The sequence below is a fragment of the Haliaeetus albicilla genome, chromosome 2 (genome assembly GCF_947461875.1).
Source record: "Haliaeetus albicilla chromosome 2, bHalAlb1.1, whole genome shotgun sequence".
In the NCBI taxonomy this organism is placed as follows: domain Eukaryota; kingdom Metazoa; phylum Chordata; class Aves; order Accipitriformes; family Accipitridae; genus Haliaeetus; species Haliaeetus albicilla.
Genome location: NC_091484.1, coordinates 44,289,889 through 44,311,065, shown reverse-complemented (window position 1 = coordinate 44,311,065; position 21,177 = coordinate 44,289,889). Strand labels below are relative to the sequence as shown.

Below are 21,177 nucleotides of genomic sequence, written 5' to 3'. Positions count from 1 at the left end.
GGGTTTTTTTGTGTGTTGTTCCCTCCCCCCCAATATTTCCCTAAAATACAGCATCTACAGCTACATCTTCCTCTCCTGAAAGATACATATTAGAAGTTCAGGTTAGCAACATTCTCCTAAGCAACTAAGTTTTAGTCTACTAACACACTAACAGAGCAATGCATTTTGTAACAGAAATATCTCTTGCCCCAAGGATCCAGAACTCTGCACAAGTGCGTAACTCTACCAGGGATGTAGGGAACCCACTCAAACATCTTGTAAGCACAAAAAAAGAAAGAAGAATCCTGCATAGAAAGAGATGCCAGGGTACTACTCTTTGACAAACTCATATCACTATTCAGCTGTTTCTTTGAAGCAACCACATGCAGTTTTGACATTTAGTCAAATGCACTTTTTCTGAAGACAATCCAATTTTACAGTTTTAGTGGCCTGCAGGACTTCCCTGTACAATGTGAACACTACCAAACAGAAATCGCTTATGACAAAGTTTAATGTGCTCAATTTGAGCTAAAAAGGATCAATAGTTTAGTCTCTATATTCATAGACTGTATGGTTCTTCATTCCAATTATTAGATTTGAATTTCTGTTGCACCGAGTCAGTTTCCGTATCAGCTTGATGACAATCATTCCAAAAGTCTGTAATCAACACCAGATGAACCAGTGTCTGGGTACCACATATCACTTACTGTTTATAAAAACAAGCACATCATTAGGCTTCCCCCCATGCTCTGAGGCTTTCCTGATGTTTCTTCAAGATCAGTAAGAGAAACAGATAATTCCTCAAATTATTTGCACCCTAGATTCAAAACTGTTATCCAATGTTATAATTTAACTTTTTTCTTAGTTATTATTTCTATATGCTGTCAATAGACCACACAGCTTCATTTCAGTAATGGAACTAAGCTCTCCTGCATTTCTTCAATTACTGACATTACTGCCCTTATTTAGTAGTATTCTTAAAGTGTTAGCATATTTTCCAAGGAAAAAGGAAATCTTTTTCTGTGTTTTTCACTCACTGAGTTTTGAGCAATACTTTTGCCTTCTCTTATCAGTTGTCTACATTTAATAACTCCTAATTTCATGTTTACACTCGATTCCTTACTTCTTCTATTTGTTACATTCGTGAAAATGCCACTGCCCCCAGGTGGTTTGAAGTCTAAACATCCATGATTTAATTTCAGAATTAGCTTTTTTATTGTATGAACTTGTGTATTCTTAATACTTCAAATATTAAGGGTGGAAGTTTTTAAAACTAGAGTAAGAAAGAACATTTGACATGTTAGCTTTGATACTTTAGATTAATTTAAGGTTCCTTCATTTGTGCTGTCTCTTAAGACTAGAGACTTAAAATAGCTATTAATATAAAAGCCTAACAACATTTTTAGCCTGTAGGAGCATGCACTGGGCAGACACAGCTGAAATAACATATTTGAGTGATGAACCAACTCTACAATTTTATTACTCAGATTTTCCCAAATCTATGGCTGCTGTTTTTCCCAGTAACTCAAAAGTTAAGCTGTTCTACATTTACAACTCCCAACTAATCATATGCTAAAAACTTCTCATGGTTAAAGCAACAAAATCACTTTATGATAAGCCTTTGAAAAAGAAATAAAAATACCTAGCTCTGAAAAATAGTGCCTTTAATTCTTTGTGTTACTTGCATGAACAATGTAAGAGAAATAGGAAAAAAATAATCTGATATAGGTTAAAGACTATTACATTAGTTATCAGGAGTATATTACATATCACATTGAAATAGCAGGGACCCTAGAGGGACCCCAAAGGAAAGTTACAGATACAAGGAAATACAACCTAAGCATTCTCCCTCACTAAGCACGTTAGGCCATCAGCAGTTCTGTGCTAACTTCTAAAATACATGATGGCCTAAAAAATAGACATTAAAAAAAAAAAAAAATCACTGTCCCCCAAAAAAGCAAGAAAAATAATGGAGCTTTTCAACACAGCCCACAAGGTCAGACCTTATGCAGCAATTCCACAGGTCAAGGGACAGGAAAGGGGAGTTGCCATTTCCACCATTTCAATGTCAAAGCCTTTGTTTAGCTAAGTTACCCAAAACAATATCTAAAAATTTCCACTGTATTATGCAGCCCCCTGTGTAAGAGTTTGGTGTTGTCTCCACCACTGCAGAATTGATGAACTCCATGCCACCCAGTAAAAGACAAATGCAGGGGCCTTAGCTTTGAATGACGTTTCTAAAGGTATCTGAGAAGCCCATCAGGGAGCTGAGGCTTGTGTCAACCACTTAGTCACCCCATAAAGCCAACTGATGAGTTTGTTGTTCCACAATCTTTCCACATATTCACACACATAGCATTCCTCTTCCCCAAATGAAATTTTCCCCACAATTTGCTGGTCCAAAAAATGTCCTATGTTCCCCAAACCACTGTGCTGCAGTGATCCAGTCTGACCAGTGAGCATATGGATGGCACCCATATTATACTGTGTTTCTGAATATCTTGCAATATGAGTGCACACTTTCTAAAATCATCTGGGAAATCCAGACCAGCTTAACTGCACTGTTGATCGATTTGTAACTTTTTTGTGTCTACAAAATAAAAAAGTAATCCACACTTGTACAGACATACTCACAAACATTAGCCATTAGAAAAATTCTAGAGCCTGATACAGTGGAATAGAAAGATAAATTGAACAATAAACATATCTCACAGCGGGTGACTACATCTTATGTGACCATCATAGAGCGATGCTCATTTAATGCAGAACAGAGAAAACTAATTATTTGGTATCCAAGGAAAAAAGAAAAGAGAATGAACATGCAATAATTGACCTTTTAACAACTCTACAACAATTCATTAGGCTGTTTTGTACTGTATTAGTCCCAAAGAAGCTACACAAGAGCCTACCAGGAGTGTAACAAAGACCTAATCTGGCAACTGAGTGTGATTTGGTGTAAATCCGCAGCACGTAGAACTGGGCCCTTGGGGAAGAACTAGCCAATTCTCTCCCTTCTCAAAGTTAGCCATTTATTTTTGCTGCAATTCCTACAAAAACCACTCCTACCAAAACTCCACAACTACAGAGTGGAATGAGAGTGGGAAATGAATCCAGTTAATAACTAACCAGGAAAAAAGCCAGATTTTTAGCCACACTGCTGAACTAGTTCACTGCATGAACATGCTGCCAGCATACAGCAGATGAAAAGAGCAAATCAGGCAGCTGCAGACAGGAGGGTAGAGGAGAACTACCCCTTTGGGGAGGGATACAGGATTATGCTGGTTTACATTAAAAATGGAACTAGGAAAAAAGCAACAGGGAACTGTAAGAAAGCAAGTGACTTGTCCAAAACAACCTGCAACAGACATGCCTTCTAAAAATCAGAGTTTAATGAATGTGAGCAAAAGCTAACAGTAATTTCAAGTCTGACTGAAATCAAACATTAAAATCTTACAGTTTGCATGATGGATAAGCTAGTTACAAGTGTCATTATATAGTGCTAGCTTTAATTGCTCTGAGCTAAATATAACTTTCAGAATTTAATAGCTCCCCCTCAGCTTTTCTGTCTTGCAAGGAGGGAGAAATATTCCCATTAGAAAGAGCACACAGGCATACACAATTGCATGTTACCAGAGAGAAGCAGAAGTAAACCATTAAGATGATTACATTAGAGTGTCCAACACTCCTTCAGAACTCTATTTTCAAGTCACCAATTGCTTTCCTATTCCACCACTCTGGTTCCAGCAGGTACTGGAAGCACGCGTACCTGCACTTTTTTAAACTAAGCAATCTTGTTGCTTTATTATCAGACTGTACTGAATCTTGTTTGTCCCATGTTTCCAGTCAAGTTGCTGCTTTTACAGGCAGGCTACCCTGGTACCCACATGCTTCTTCCTGTGCCACTTAGCTAGGCACCACAGGGGAGGAAGAGGAAGAGTGAGTCTCCTGCACACACACATGCAGCCTGACTCTTCCCTACAGCCATTGTATTGGCCTGACATATATGAAGGGGTCCAAAATCTGCTATGGCAGCAGAGATTGCAGCACCCCGATAAAGGCATGAAACAAGTTCTCTCTTCTGCCTTGTTATACCCAATAAGGATTTCAAAATTTTAAGGGAGAGTTCTATGTAGGTTCCCTCTCTGAGCCAATAACTGGTTTCAGGCAGAAAATTTGGCTGACAGCTAGAAATATGTTCTACAGACTCAGCATTGCTGTTCACTTTCATTTTAGAGGTCATTATGTAACTGAAGTACCCACAATTTTTCTACAATTCAGGGAGTTAAATTAAAAAAAAAAAAGCCACTACTGCAATAACAAGTCTTTCCACTTTCCCTCAGGCCATAACTGTAAACTCCCTTCCCCCAAACCATCACTTGGCTTGTGCCCTCTACCTATTTTCTCTGTTTTCATCCATCCTTTTCTCTCTTCTTTACTGAGCCGAATTCTTAATTTTTAAAAGTTCTGCTCTTCTTTATCCCTGTCTTTGGTGAGTGGGAAAAAGAATAACACAACTTATGGAAAAGAAAGTATTTATCAGACCAGATGAATTACTGAATGCCACATTAGAGCTGAAGTGATGGGCCAGTGTCATGGTTTAACCCCAGCCAGCAACTAAGCACCACGCAGGCGCTCACTCACTCCCCCCCATCCAGTGGGATGGGGGAGAAAATTGGGAAAAAGTAGTAAAACTCGTGGGTTGAGATAAGAACGGTTTAATAGAACAGAAAAGAAGAAACTAATAATGATAACACTAATAAAATGACAACAGCAATAATAAAAGGATTAGAATGTATAAATGATGCACAGTGCGATTGCTCACCACCCACCAGTCAACACCCAGCTAGTCCCCGAGTGTTGATCCTCCCAACCCCACTCCCCCCAGTTCCTATACTAGATGGGACGTCCCATGGTATGGAATACCCCTTTGGCCACTTTGAGTCAGGTGCCCTGGCTGTGTCCTGTGCCAACTTCTTGTGCCCCTCCAGCTTTCTCGCTGGCTGGGGATAAGCTGAAAAATCCTTGACTATAGTCTAAACACTACTGAGCAACAACTGAAAACATCAGTGTTATGAACATTCTTCACGTACTGAACTCAAAACATAGCACCATACCAGCTACTAGGAAGACAATTAACTCTATCCCAGCTGAAACCAGGACAGCCAGCTAAGACTCCAGGTTTGCCTGTGTTAGAGCTGTGCATGCACTGTAGGAGCACCAGCTGGAGATGTGCCAGGAAGTACCTACTATACTGAACAAGGCCAAAGGTAGCATGCCACAGCTTTTTCTGTCCCCTGAGCTACCATTTCTGAGGTGCAGACCAGGCTGGATAAAACAGGTTAAAGGAACTATGTCTATTCGTTACTTAAGAGAGATTTTAAAGTGAGCCTCCTGACATGCGTTGTTCTGCATTGGAACATCTGTGCTCTACTGCTGAGCTGCTGCAGAACAGAAAGGCTCCCTACTGTCAGTGCAGGCATAGACAGACTTCATTCACCCACTTCTGACAAAGCACAAAATCATGATACTCGTTGCCATTAATATTTTGCCTTCTGAAGTAACAGACCAAATTATGGATAAATAGCATAAAAAATAGGGATGAATACTGGAGGCACTTTGTATACTAGCTCTGTCACTTGCAGAAAGCATTTTTATTTCAAAACTGCCAATCATGACAGCCCGAATGCTTTAAAAAAAAAAACAAAAAACAAACCAAACATACACAACATCACACATCTACTACAGATAAATATACTCTTAATGCTAAGTGTCAGCTGTCATGAATCAGAGCTGAGTGACCTAGAACTCCGCGGGGCTCTTCCTAGTAGAGCTGTTCTGCTCTCAGGCAGTGGCAACCAGATACAGGCAGGGCAGGATAGGGCAGGGCAGCCTGCCAGCTCTGGCTGCACAAGTCTCAAGCATCAAACATCTCCCCTCTCCCCACATTTAAAACTATCACATAACGTGCAGTAAGTAGGGACATACCACATGCTGCTTTTTAAAAAATTAGTAGAAAAACCCGCACAAGCGGAAGGATAGAAGAACAGTGGAGATCAGCCAAAGCAACTGCAGCATTAGACTGGGAAAGTAAGCACGCAGCTATGGTAGCATTATGTGACTGTCCACTAAATCTGGATCTGGTGATTAGCAGGAGAGAAAAGATACCAGAAAAAGGTGATTTGTTTTCTTGTCACCAGTAATACTGAAGAGATTTTACTCTCCTCTCCAAAATTAGAACACCTACATAAGTATAACCCCTTCTTTTCCTCTTAGTGTCACATGTATACACAGAAACCCACCAAAAAAACAAAACAAAAAAAAACCCCCACAAGCGAAACATCATCAGCCTCAGGTCAGGACAGCTGAGGCCTAAACATTCACAAAACTTCCATGGAAACATTAATTAAAAAGCAATTATGTTAAAACAACAAGATTCAGCAGAGTAAATATATACCAACCTCCAGGATCCACCAGAATAAATACCTACCATCCTGCAAAAGCTGCAAGCTATTCACAGTAAGTTTATTCAGATACTTTTTCCCCGCAGACAAAAAGAAATAGATGTGGCCAGTTATGCTGCCTACAAATTCTGGAATCTATTTATTTACCAGATGCTTTTCTCTACATCTGGTGACCTACAAAAATTGCCTCAGCTGTAGCAATAGCTGCTGAAAAACTCTGGCAACAGCTACTACTGTATCGGTGACTTCATGGGGAAAGAAAGTTATATATAAATATTTTCAGTTAAATATATTCACTTAAATGCAACTTGAGATTTTTTTTAACGTTTACATATATATATATATTTATATAAAGTCAGTCACATTTAAGTGAATGCTTTCACAGTCTCATCAAATGATTCATGTATGTCAGCCCTTCCCCTTCCTCCTTGCACTTGTATTTCCCTGTATGTATTTCCCTGCTGATCTGAAGCTATATTCTTTCTGGGTGTTCAAGGTTTCTCAAGTTACAATTACAGAACAGAATGGGGGGGGGCAAAGGGGAGGAGAGCAGGGAATCTAAAGATTATTTCTATGGCAGGACTTAAAACAATTGATCCAGCTATATCTCAAGGGATTTGATAGAGGCATTAAAATAACGAGGAGGGAGAAAGATGAGAGAAAGATGGGTGAAACACTGGAGTATTCAGAGTCACTCAGCAGCTGATGGACTCCCATTCATGAGACAATGACACTGAGCCTCTAGGACAAGGTGACACACCCAAGAAGGGATTTACAAATGAAAGTGAGAAGTGAAAGTTGTTGGGCACCCATGCAATCTCCGCATCTAACCTCACTGTACTATAGCAAAAGAAAAATGAGGATGTAGCCAAGAAGGACTCTTACCTCTGATTGTTTGATAAAGGACCAAAAGTCCTAACACAGATGAGAACAGGGGTCAGGCAGAGAAATAGTCTGCCCTGGTAAACAGGTATGACCAGATAAAACATTCTGAAGTACTTGTGTACTTAAAAGAGAGGCCTATACTACAAAAGTGATGAACTTGAATTCAATACAGGCTAGATATCACAGGGACAACAGAGCCTTACTGGCTACAACATATACTGAAATGTATACACTATTCAGAAAAGCCAGTAGAGGTAGGGGCAGTACCTATCTACACCACTTAAAACTGTGACAGAATTAGAAAAAAAAAAATCAACCACACACACTGCACTGCAAAAGAATGAACAGAATCCAACTGCATCCAAAAAATGCACTTTAAAAAACAGACAGCCCTGCTCAGAGTGCTGAGAGTCTGCAGTAGATTCCAAGAAACCAGCATTGGTACAGATTTTATTTTATTAGAATGAAAAACATCACAGTGAATTGGGCATTACAGGAGATTAATTTCTCTGACTCAAGTGAGCAATAAGCAAAATGAACTAGTTTAAGTAGTCTGGTAAACTGAAGAATTCAGACTCTCTAAGTTGAAAACGCTAGCCTGCTGCTTAATTAAATGTGCAGAAACAAATCTGGGAATGCCGCATGGGATGCAGTGTGCAGTAGACAACCTGCAAGATGAAAGAGGTCTAACTAGATAAATAGCTTCCCCACCCCTCCCAAAAAGGCAAGAAAGGAATTAAGAAGTTGCACCTCATATGTTAAAGTACAGGAATAAAGTTAAAACTTTAAAAAAAAATTTATTTAAAACATATTAAAAACAGATTTCTTCAATAACACATCGAAACTAAGTGAAGAAGTAACCTGGCACTGAAAATTTCTTAGTAAAGAAACAAAGACAGGATGTCTACTATGAAACAGACCTGGAAACTATCACAACCAGCATGGAGTCAAAAGTAACAGCTTCCTGAGCATGAGTTGAGGAAACCAGATGATACTGCTACAGATTCCTGCAAGAAAATGCAGATTACATTGTACATATAGTTGCAAATAAAACTTTCATGCATTCTCAGGTTACTGTGCCTACTTCACCTCTAGCCAATATAGAAATTTAAAAACCATAATGTATACTTTTCAAGATGACAAAAAAACCCAATGGGAGATATTCTACAACGTCAGGAGAGCAAACAGAATACCTGTCTTTAGAGTTGGAGGTGAGGGGAGAAAAGGGAAAAGAAAACAGCCCTGCTACAATCAGTAGCATGCAAGATTTCAGATTAAGTCAAAGAGTCAGAAGGAAATACCAAAGTCAATGGCAACAGATTAACTATTCAATAAAAATTTTAAAAAGATAAGGGAAATCTGTGGATCTCATCCGGACCTGACAACAGCTGCTTAAAAAAATTAATAAAGCCGTCAATGATCTTATTTAGTAGAAGAATTGCAAAGTGATTAAGTAACTGGCCACAGAAAACGATTAAAAAAAGTATCAGGCTGGACATGGATCACCAGAACAGGTTGCCAAGAATTATCTTGGGGCTATTTTTATTTAACAGTCCTACTAATGGCAAGGGAATTGAGGTGTCTAATAAAAATTGCTGCCAACAAAAAGCATTGAGGCACCTCTGATGCACCAAACAACTAGAACACCAGGTGAGAGGAACCACATGAATGGAAGTGGTGACAGGGAATGTAGTTCATCAGTCCTGAAGGCAAGGTCAGGACCAGAGGAGTAAGGCAATCAGAAGTTCTGCTATGACAGCTGGAAGTGACCAAGGAGGGGAAGGTACTCATATAAGCTGATTACACGTTCACTCCATCACCAGTTTGATGAAGGTTTGAGAAGAGAAAAAAAAGCTGTCCTTTAACATAAAAATAAGGCATTTCCTACAGAGGCTTATAGGGAAACATTAAAAAAAGTCATTGCGCAAGGCACTGCCAGCATCTATTCTGGTCAGGAAACAAAAAAGAGCACCTAAGACATGCCCGAGATCACTCTGCACTTATGCAAGGAAGATTGACAGCAGAACATTGTCCTGAAGTGAATACCACAAGCATACCTAGTCAGCCACATCACAAGATTCTCTGCATCTTTTCAAGTCTAAATGCAAGTCTTCTAGACTGACTGGGGGGAAGGGAGAGTCTCCCCCACGTGAACAGAGTAAGAAGTTAACCAGTTTACAAAGGCTCAGAGGGAACGCAGATGCTCTTATAAACACAGAGAAAATACCAGTTTTAGCCAGGTGTACAAACTGGTCACGGATACATTTGGTCAGAATCCTGGAATAAAGTTTTAGTCAAAGCAGGGAAGTTTTGAAATAATATGTTAATAGGACACCTAGGGACAAAGCTCTGACTATTTTAAGATGATGCTTGGTCACTTTACAAAAGGGAATTGTATTGACTGCAACCAATATTGAACATTGAGTATCCAGGAACTCTCTCCGAGAGTGTTCCTGTGATGTGTCAGTACAGCCACTTTCAGCAAGGAAGTCTTTATATACCACTTACCAACACTACTACTGCTGATTTAACCTGGGCTGTAAACTGGCCTTGCTTTAATACTCTAAAGTTTCCATTAATAAAAATAAATTACTTCAGCCTTACTCACTTACATGTATTTCTTCTGTGAACAAAGGTTTGGTGTTTTTTTAAGGAATACAAAGAAGTGGCAGAGCAAGGAAACTGTACTTTTTAGAATCTATGTTTAGGCTACCAGGCATATGTAGCTTCCACTACATCAATTCTGACAATGAAATTTGTTGATATTTTCTTCTTGATTTGATGTCAGTACTTTGCATGCCTATGCCTTTGCGAAGACGATGACTGCAGTTTCCAGAGTTCTGGGACTCAGATAAACAGAAACAAACGTTTCCGAATCTCAGTGCAGGGAGCAATTAGGGAGATCAGAACAGTTTTCTTCAGTTCCCTTCTTCAACAAAGCCAATCTAAGCACAAGTCAAGCCAATCTATGCCTTGTGATTTTTGTTTGCACTCCTCCTACATTCCACAAAACATTCTTGCATGCAAATGTTTCAGTGGCATCCACAGTCTGGGCAAAACAGTTTCATAAGATTATTCACCTGGATTTACTTAAACACCCCCATTATTTTCAAGGGCCAAAAAGAACGACAGGGAAGTAAAAAAAGCAGTTTGGTCAACAAGAATAAGAAATGAGAATTAAAGTTATGTACACTAGTATCTAAAAATCTGTTTTCCCACCCTTCATCCCTAGTTCCCTTAGCAAATACCACCCTTCCTCTCAGCTGTAAGTGCATTAGGTTAGGCTAATATAGAAGATATGATTTTATCGATAAAGTAACGCACAACAGATGCACAGCCTACACCTCTCTTCTTAAGTAACCCATCACAAGGTGGATCAAGTGGCAATGCACTTGCGGACTGCTGAGCAATGATATTAAGAATGAGAAATCCCTCAAGACTTCAAGTTCACAAAAAATGTGAGTGCTGGGAGACAAGCAAGAGTGAGAAGGGCATTACATCTTCCTAATATTCAAGGGACAAACTTTTTTTTTGTTTAGAACATAAAATTCACTTAACAGAAAGCAAAGATGATCCTTTTGCAGAAGGGTTCTGCACACTGAACTACTACTTAATAGTTTAATTTGTGAAAACCAGAAGCAAACAACTCATCCTGCACTGAATAGAGGGTGCATTTATGCTAACCATGCATTCTAGTCATATTGAAGTAAATAATGCAAGCTCATTTGGCAAGCAACATTTGGTAGTTCAATGTGAACTGTCATTGAGTCTGGATTATCAAGACTGAAATGGCATCCACAGTTAGGAAAATGTGTATGTTTTCAAATGCTGAGCTATGCCTCAGGAACCAAGATTTCCTAAGCCTCTTCAAGTAGGAAGCAGTCACCACCACAGCAAGCCCCACAAACATTTCCTAAAGTGAGAACACTCAGTCACATGATGATACCGAGATACAGCCACCATTCTACCACGGAATTACTATGAAATTAAGGAAGTCACTTGTTTAAGAATAAAGAGATGGCTGACAATACAGCTAGAAATAAATGGGAAGTTGCATCTTCCCTACTCAGCTCAAACTAATCAACTAGGACTAAAAGCAGATTATTAAAGCCTGCCTGATGAAAACAATGACCTTGTATGCATTTAAAAATATTCAATGGTGTCCCATTACTTGAAATTTGATCTTTTAAAAATGTAAACTTATCACCAGTAAGGGATCTTCAGTACATCAGCAATTGCATGCAGACAACATGGCAGAAGAAAGTGACCTTGTATACTTAAGTGTTCCTGCAATAAAGGAAAACAAACAAACAAACAAAAAAACCCAACTTTACAAGTCACCCTTATCAAATACTCCATTTTGTGAAAACCTGACAATACTTTTTTTTTCTTTTAGAAAAAAAACAAGTAAACAAACAATAAGTCTCATCTGCCAAAGTGACATCCTGGCAATGACTCTGCTGTTGATTTTCAAGTGGAAGTGTTGATCCTGCTGAACTTCAAATAGTAGAGTACAATATAGTATTATACAGAGGAAAATAAGCTGTGAAATGAAGAAGGGGGGGGGGGAGAAAAGCCTATGATTCAGCTATCCCGTGGAAAATTCTAACATCTTATCTCCAAATCTGCAATGAAATTCTATATTTATTCAGTGAATTGAATGAAAAACCATGATTGTAGCAGTGCATTTTTATTCTTATTCTAAGAAATAGGATGTTAAAAAGCTTGTTTCAACAAAACAAAGTGGACATCAGCTAAAAGGCAAAAACTTTGTTTATTCACCATCACCGAGCAGTTCCCTACCTCAATAAGTTCTGCTTTCTCAACAATTTGAGATTCTCTAAGCACTGGGAGATATTTAGTAAGAGAGCCTTAGTTTTACAATGTTTAGAAGGTTATCATACTACTGAGTGCTTCTGGTTTTAATGCCTTGCAGATGAGATAAGTGGATTTGAAGGACAGTAACAAATCTGCAAATGAACTCAATGATACCACTTTTTTTTAAGCAACAGGAAAGAATAAATGGGTTTTATCCTTCCTGAATTTCAGCAGCTGTGGTAGTAGAATAAGAGCTTTGAATTGTTACTTCCTAGCTAGGTCACTCAGTAAAAAAAAAAAAAAAAAAAAAAAACAAACAAAAAAACCCCCCACAATCATCAGTACCATTCAGTTAAGGAAAACAACAATCAATCACAATACTTTGGCTCAATATTTTGCTCACACCAAAACTTTAGATTTCATTTCCCTTTAGATCTGTTCTTTGGATGGAAGGCTAAGAATAACATGGCAAAATAACCCCTTACACCCAGTCCAGAAATCTAAACCTAGCTGGGTGCCCGCTCAGCCTAGCAGTGGTACAGATACCACAGTGGCAGACAAATGAGGATCCCTGATACATCTTAGCTATCCATCATTTTATTCAGTAATATTTGTTGATGCTAGTAAGGGTACACATACTGAAACAACTTCTTAAAAACCAGTAGCTTTCTTGCCAAGACATGACAAAGTCCTGTAGACCAACACCTAAATTCTTTTCCTTCCATTATTCAACCTTAATCAGAACACAAACAAGAAATATCAATTCTTCTTTCCCAACATGGTTGTTACTAGAGTTCAATAACAGGACTAGATTTAGCCTAGATTCTCCTTTCTTCATACACAGTTTTTTTTGTTATCTGACCTTACTATCAGCAAATTAGCAAACCCCATTAGTTCTAGTTCTATTTCTAGAAGTCAAATTCTGTCAGACAGACGCCACCAATTCTCCCTACAAAGCCTATTCCAACAAAGGTTGCACCCTGCTGTATGAAAGATGACCTGTCTCCCAACCACAGGGTTGCTTATTGACTCAGTTAAGGCCCAGGCAAGACTGGAAAAGAACACTAGTACTCCAACCGGCTTTTCCAAAATCATTTCTCAATCTAACAGAGTTTGAAGAGAAGAGTTGCACTACACTAAACTTCAAAATACACTAGTAGAATTATCACAGAGTGGTTGAGGTTGGAAAGGACCTCTGCAGGTCATCTGGTCCAACCCCCCGCTCAAGCAGGGTCACCTAGAAGAGGCTGCCCATGACCATGTCCAGACAGCTTTTGAATACCTCCAAGGAGGGAGGCTCCACATCATCTCCATGCAACTTACGCCAGTGCTCAGTCACACTCACAGTGAAAAAAAATACTTCCTGATGTTCAGAGGGAACCTCCTGTGTTTCAGTGCCCAGTGCCTCTGGTCCTGTCCTGTTACATATCTTAACAAGTGACATTGGAAACATCCATTATCAGGATGTTATCTTTTAAGGAAATTAAACATGGCTCTTCTGAGCAATTCAACTAACCCTATTTAACAGCAACAGCAAGTAAGACACAGTTCTGAGAAGTTTCCAGGACATGACAGCAACAGGGTAGACCACAGAGCCTTATTAATCACTCTTACTCACTAGCAAAAAAAAAAGTTAAGGAGAAATCTTATCTTCAGACATAGTCCTAATGACACCTTTTGCTTATTATTTTTTTTCTTTGTTCCATTATTGCTTATTTAAAAAGCAAAGACCTGCCATTTTTTAGCAATAATACCAGCTCCAAATAGCGTGATGCATGCTAGGTGGCCTGCTTCTTTTGAGGTGGTGAAATCATTGCTAACAAAATAGACTAGCAAGTTCTTAGAACATCTGCTACCTGAACGGCTGCATAGTTCCCAAGAATTGAGAGGTCATGTGCCACTGAGCTGCACAGACAGATAAATCCAATTGTAGGAGGGGAACTACCCACAGTTACCAAATTGTAGAAAGGTATCTCTCAGCAAGCACCAGCCTGCCTACCTTTGGTAAGCTGCAACGTATCAGGGAGTGAACCTGAGAAAGCCACCACAAACTCCTACCACAGTCATCTTAAACTAGCAAAGACTCAGTAGCCCACATCCTTTGGAGATAGCTTCATCAGCTCCCCAGTATGCAAACAGTAATCACTAGGATGTCTTTGGGATTCCCATTGCTACTGATTATTTACTTTGTTATTTTGAAGTGCTCAAGCAGTACCACAGAAGATTAACAGACACTAGCTGTTTCTTTTTTTAAGGTATACGAGACAGTCAGTGACTGAATCACATTCATAGCAAAACTTCCTCCCTCCTCCCCCCCTACATTATAAGTTGCACTTAAATTCACAGTTTATGCTGTCAAAGCTTTCTCTAGGGGATCTCCACTTATATTGGTCACAAGCAAGGGATATAGAAAGAAATGATAGAACCATTCACTCTCCTTCAGAATACAGTATTTTATAAGACTATTAAACAAGCTTCTTTTCTAGCAATACAGTTGCAACCAGCAATGTCCCAGGTGCCAGTATGAGCAAGACGTGTTCTGCATCAGGTTCAGAGGAGACGCTGCTATTACGCCTCGCAGCCTGAGGCAGTGGCAGAACCCTTTTGACAATAAAACTTATCAAGGCTGGTTTCAATGCCGTATGTTGCCACTGCAGACAGGACAGCAAAAGTTATGTAAAAATAAGAATTGTACATTTCACTTGGGGAACCAAGAGTATGAAGAAACTCTCTTTATCCCTCCTCAGGGCTATTTTTCTAGACACACTAACAAAGCAATTATCTTGCAGAAGAGGGAGACACTGCAACAAATTTTTTTTAATGTGAGCGGTTGGCAAGATGGAAGAAAGTAGTGCCAGAGACCTATATCCTCCTCTGTTCATGTGAAAACTTGAAGGGCAGGACTTAACCTTCTGTAACAAGCAGAATTAACAATGACACAGATGGGCTTGTGCACTGAGAAGGATAAAGTCTCCTGCGCACATGCTTCTGTTGGTGACTGACAAGCTGTTCAGAAATTGTTTCTTCTATGATTTCAGCTACTCTCTGGGCAGAAAGTAGTAAACATTTAAGGCAAATGGAGTATACCCACACAGTTGTTCTTTATTGGAACTATTGAGACCAAGAGCTTCATTCATTTTCACCAGCAACTATATGAAAATGGAACAGACTAAAATCAGAACAGTAACAATGCATATGCTGCGGCTATGAAAAGCCTTCAGAATCACAAGAAAAAGTGGTGTAAGTCAGATCAGAGTCCCCTGGAAGGGACCCAAGTGATCACCAGAACAGATAAGAGATGTCACTTGTGATAACAGACCCTTTACAGTATCATCACAAGCAGTAATAACAGAATTGGCAGAAATTAAGATGAGGGAAGAGTACGAGTACATTCAGCTAGTGAAACATTTCAGAATTCTACCCCAAAAACATTAATCAGAGGATATACTGAATGGCCAGAAAGCCCAATGCTTCAGGTTTTTTTAATGGAAACAAAAAGTCATTATGAAATCCAACAGGAATCATTACATTAAACACAATAGTTATAAACACTGGTACAAACAAGGATTTGTTTCTCACCTTTCCTATTTTGTATTGTTACCATCTTCACTCTAAGAACAGCAGTTAAATACAAGTGTGCTGCATGACAACCGCAGCACCACATACTACCATGTTTTTGCTGTGATGGTTTTTTAGGTTTCAGCTCAACCAACATGCAGGCAGAATCTGAAGATATCACTTAAAGTTGCTATTATGGAAAGGTGAATCAAAAGAAAAGTCTCCTTAATTCCCAGTTCATGCATTACATTGGAAAGCAGAAGAAAGGGAGATTTGGCACTTATGTTAACATAGGTGTGCAAAGAAAAAATCCAGAAGGAAATAATTAAGTATTGACATGGCAGCAGCTGTGTTTGCCAACCTAAATATGATTTACCCATCAACACCCCACAACTTAAAGACTAAAGAGGGAATCTTCAGTTCAAGTACTTGTACTTTAACAACTGGACTTGAAAGTGAGAAATCTAGAAACACAGATATATATACACACCTCTTGGGCAGAGAAGGAATGCAGAGCTTGGCTAATATGCTATTCAATGACTTCAAAGGAAGGATTTTTCAAATTCGGTCTAAACTGTTACAAAATTGAAAAGCAACACACAGAGGCACATAAAGAATCATATCTGCAGCCTTCCTTCTGTGACTTACCAGATGCTATTAGGCACCCACTATCTTTATGTCAGGCTGTCTTAGAGACAGATATACAATTAGTAAGTTTGGAGATCTCTCCAAGAGCTAGAAACTCATAGCAATTCTCAATGCACTACTCCAGCTCAGGGCTCAGAGGTCAGTGAAAATCAGTTCTTGCTCTTATTCCTCCCTCTTGTTGCACATAACAGGGTTTCCTGCCAAGTCATGCTCATCAGTACTTATTTTCCATAGAAAAAGAGTCAAGAGCCACATCTAGAATAACCTTAATCCAAAGGCTGTGAATCATTAGCAAAAAAGCATTGCAAAAATCACTTAGCACCCTCCACATCAAAAGCTGCTTGACTCCACTTCTTTACTTTTGTGGTTAGCATCACCAAGAACCCAGACACTGAAATAGGATTAAGGACTGCCATGCTTAGTGCTACACACTAACACGTGACTTCTACCCCAAGGAGCCTGCACTGAGTCAGTGCTGTTCTGACACACCAGACAGGCAGGACAGTAGAGGCTGGGCTGAACTGACTGAATGCATTTCTTGGTCTCAGCTAACCACTTCTTAGAGCGCTCACTGCTTCTACTAACAAGGCAGGTACCAGAATTGCCATTGAATTCGTATTAAAAAAAAAACCTCTGATCATTTAACAATTATGTCAGTTGGGACACCTGAATACAGAAAATCAGAAAGAATTTGTGCAAGTTTTCTGTTTTCTTCCTCCACTGAGGCTGTCCTCAGCTTTTTTTTAAAGGTTTCAAGCAATTTGCAACAATGTGCCATGAGTTTCATGTTGACAGAGCTCCAAAACCACTACTCCAACACTGTGTTAATTCATGTCATAACTTCATATGTAATAGAATCTGCTATTTCTGAACACATGCACTACGTGAAAGTCACAAACAGCTTCAAGAACTTTGCATAAGCAACAAGCTAAAACAGATTGAAAGCATGAGGAGCTACAGATAGCCTGCCTCCCAGGATCAGACCCACAGCTATACTTTTTCTTAGCTATTATGTTTCCAAGTTTACCTAGATTGCCATATTCATTAGCATCAACACCCACATCACTCAGCCTTGAAGGCAGACAGCAAACCTGCTCTAAGGTAATTAGAAATTAACATCAAGGAGATATATTTTGTGTCAGCAGACTAAGGACAAGTACCCACAACCAGACAGAACATTACATACACAAAAGCTCCTTGTCCTTCAGACAAACGAGAAACTAAAGCAACAAAACATGTATTTCAAGGCACAGTATTCAAGGATTTATGTACTTGTACGACAAGTGACCACTGCAGGAGACTTAAAACAATGTCTGTCCCCCAAAGTATGCTGCTTGAGCACAACCACAAATGCAGAAGACCAATGTGAAAATCCAGCATCTCAAAGAGCAGAGCTGGGTCAATTTGGTAACAGAAGCACGTTAGTCCCAGTGTGAAGAGTTGTTTGTCAGATCTCACAGTATCTGCATCCTATTAACGGAAACTTGATACAGGAAAAGGCAATTAGATTCTCCTAGAAGTTTCTTTGGCTTCCTTAGCAGTGGTGTATCACAGTATCCCCTAGCCTTTACCAGCAAAACTTTACATCTTTGGTGAGTCAAATCTTAACAAGATTGAAATCAACTGAGAAATTTCTACTGACTTCAATGAGATCAAAATATGCTGATATAAATACTATGCTGCTTCTGACGTATAAAAGTACCCCATGACTGCACAGTCCAATACTCATTCTGCTGCCTTGTTCATTACTGCTTTTTTTTGAAATGCACATTAAAGCAAATCAAATTTAAGTCTAAAATATATTAGCTACAAAATGAGAAAATCCTTCCTGTTGAAAACGTAGCTCATATATAAATTGCTAACAGCACTGTTTGTAGCAACTGAAAACTCAGCTTTACAGTTAGAAACCATAAGATCCCAGACTACCAGAATAATGCCCTATTCCACTCTACTTTCTACACAGCATGTAACAAAACCTACAGAATGCAACAAATGAAGGAAAGCTTGTTAGTCTGACATACATCTATTTATAATGGATGCAGTTTGAACTAGACCCAATTCTGTACAATGACATACGCACAGCTATAAAAAAAACCAAATAAGGTTTTGGATAAAATACAGTATACTTACATTTGCAAAAGTGAATGAGCCAGCTACACATGCAGCGTCGCAATAAGCAGACTCCAGCTGAGCCTCACCATGACTTCCTGTCCCTGGTGAACACGCTGGTAATTTCAGCCCAACCACAACTGTTCAGTGCACGCACACACATCCACACTCACACACAGAGAGCACCTCCAATCCCTAAAACTCCCCTCCCACCTTTCCTGCATACAAAGCCAGATATTGTACAAAATGGTAAGAGAGGACATAAATGGGCCTAACAGTATGTGGGGACGGGGATATCAAAGTAAAGGAAAAGAGAATAAAGAATTGTGAATGCTATTGCTTTGTAGACAGACTAGGAGCCACAGTGGAAAATATTTAGCTTAATCTATTGGGAGTACAGACTAGGGAATATTACTTAAGGTTTTCTTTTTAAACATTTCCAACAATAAAAAACAAAGCTCATGGAAATTAAAACTGTTGTTACTCATGGCTTTACAGAAAACATCCACAAAAACACTTGCTTTAAATACCCAAACCGGACTTACAAGCTCTGCTGAAATTATGTAGAGTGAAACATCCTGAACTCTATAATTAATCAATGAAAATCAAGGGATAAAGCAACAACCAACTGTTCCCTGTGTCCCTTCTCAAGAAAGGGGAGAAGGAAAAACACAGTTACCATCATTAGAGGCCTAGGACAAAAATGTAAGGCAGACAAATTACCTTACAAGGAAGGAGTGAATTTATTAAATGCCCTTTCTCTAGCCATTCTAGATAATCTCCTAGTAAAAATAAATCAGCAAGTGTCAGTGAAGAGTACTTCACTATCAGTGAACTGTACCAAACACTTTTCAAGTAATAGAGTATTTAAATGCTCATATTGCCTAATTCGTCCTCAAATGGAAATTAAAACAACCTGGAAAGTGAAGTGGCTGGATTTAATTAACCTATTTTCTTGAAGATGTGGGCAAGAAGAAAAAAAAAAATAACGGTGGCATTTTTTATTTTACACGACCACAGATTTAGACAAGAGCGACGGCTTTGCAAACACGCCCGAGACTTCTGCAGTTACTTTTAACAGCCAGCCGGCTGCCAACTCGATTCCCCAGAGCACGCAGCAAGCGGGGAGACCTGTCCCTGCCCACCCCTCCGGGAAAGCCACCTCTCCGCCCGGGAGGTTGCGCCTGGGGAGCGGCTGCCCGGCGTATCACGGTTTAACTGGAACTCGCTCCGTCTCGGCGCGCACCGGGAGTTAAATGATGAGCAACCCTCAGCACCACCCTCCCGAAGCAGGGGAAGGTGTTTTAAGTTCGCTGCCGCTCCGGAACAGACTGCCCGCTCCGGGGCTGTACGGCGCGGCCGGGGACCCCGACGGCCGCAGGAGGGGACCGGAGGCGGGCTCGGCGGGGCAGGCGGGAGGCGCCGGGGCTAAGGCGCTGCGACAGCTGCAGACGCCCGCCCGCCCGCGCCCTGGCCAGCAGCCCTCGGGGTTCTCGCTGCGAGCCGGGTGAGAAAGGTGCTTTTTATGTGGTAAAACCCCACTTTTCTCGCCTGCTGAGTTCGCCGGCGGCCACCCCCACCCCCCCTCCGCCTCGCCCCGCGGACTACCGGCACGCCGTGGCGCTTCAGCGAGGGGGGCCGCAACCGCCACCCGCCCACCCGGGCACTACGCCTCGCCGCGCCGCCCTCCCTCCGTCTACTACAGCGCGGTGGGGAAGCGGCCCCGTGGCCGCCGGCCCCGCCCGGACGCCCACCTGAGCTCCTCACCTGCCGCCGGCCGAGCTACCGCTCGCCGGGCGCCCCCGCCATGGCCCCCGGGCAGCGGCGCCCCGCAGCCAGCAAGAAGGAGGGAGGAAGGAGTCGGGCGGGAGCGACAAGCGCAACCATAAAGAGCCGCTCTACCTGCGCCGGTCCCGGCGGGGAGGGCGGGGGCGCGCGGAGCAATACCTCCGCTCGCTTCGAATTCTGGGGAACATCCACGAGAGGGACCGGGGGCGGGACCGTCGCGCTCGATTGGCAGCCGCCCTGACCAACGGGAAGCGCCCGTTCACCCCCCCCCCCCCGCCGCCCCGTGCTAAGGAGGCGTTATTCCCGCCCGCCCTCCTCGGCCGTTGGGGCGAGGGAAGGGGGTGTTTCCATGACGTCACGGGCGGCGCCCGGCGGACAGGTGGGGGAGCGGTCCCTGAGGGGACGCGGGGACAGGAGCCCCGGGCTAAGCCGGGGCTGAGCCCGCCAGCCGGCCTTAAGCAGCTGGGACGGGACAGGACAGGGCAGGGCACGCGGTGCCGCGGGCGGGGCGAGGCGCGGAGCTGATCTGATCCCGCACCGGCCTTGCGGGAGCCGGGGGAGCCATGGCTGCCTCAGCCGCCCCGTCCCGGGGGAGCGGCTTCCCGCGCCCTCGCAGCGACGGGCGGGCGGGCGCCGGCAGGGAGAGCTCGTCCGGGGGTCGCCGCACCCACAACGGCCAGAGGGGGTCAACGACCGGGGAGCGCGCCCGCCGCCTCGGGACGGGCTTCCTCCGGGGGGAGAGAAACACCCCTGCCCGCCCCCCTCCGCCTCCCCCCGCCCCGCACCGGCGTCCTAAAATTAGCCGGTTCCTCTGGGTCTTATTTAAAAAGAAACAACCTGAATGACTAACTAGATCCAAGCCGTTAGAAGCGCTCTGGACTGCTTCCCCGAACCGTTTAATGTGGGCGCTAAGTCTTTCCAAAATTATTAC

The 21,177-nt window shown here is 41.6% G+C and overlaps 1 protein-coding gene across 9 annotated transcripts in view; it reads right to left on the bottom strand.

The window, feature by feature from the left end:
* The window catches only part of OSBPL3 (oxysterol binding protein like 3), a 95,446-nt gene extending 74,977 nt beyond the window's left edge, over nucleotides 1-20,469 (bottom strand). For 3 of the 9 annotated variants that reach the window (XM_069773134.1, XM_069773125.1, XM_069773143.1), the window contains exon 1: nucleotides 20,213-20,452. The gene's annotated coding sequence lies outside the window, so the exon portion shown is untranslated. Of the gene's footprint in view, nucleotides 1-18,479; nucleotides 18,567-20,212 lie in introns of those variants that run through there. The other 6 variants (XM_069773056.1, XM_069773085.1, XM_069773066.1 and 3 more) reach the window with 4 other exon arrangements.
* Between the last annotated feature and the right edge of the window lie 708 nt (nucleotides 20,470-21,177).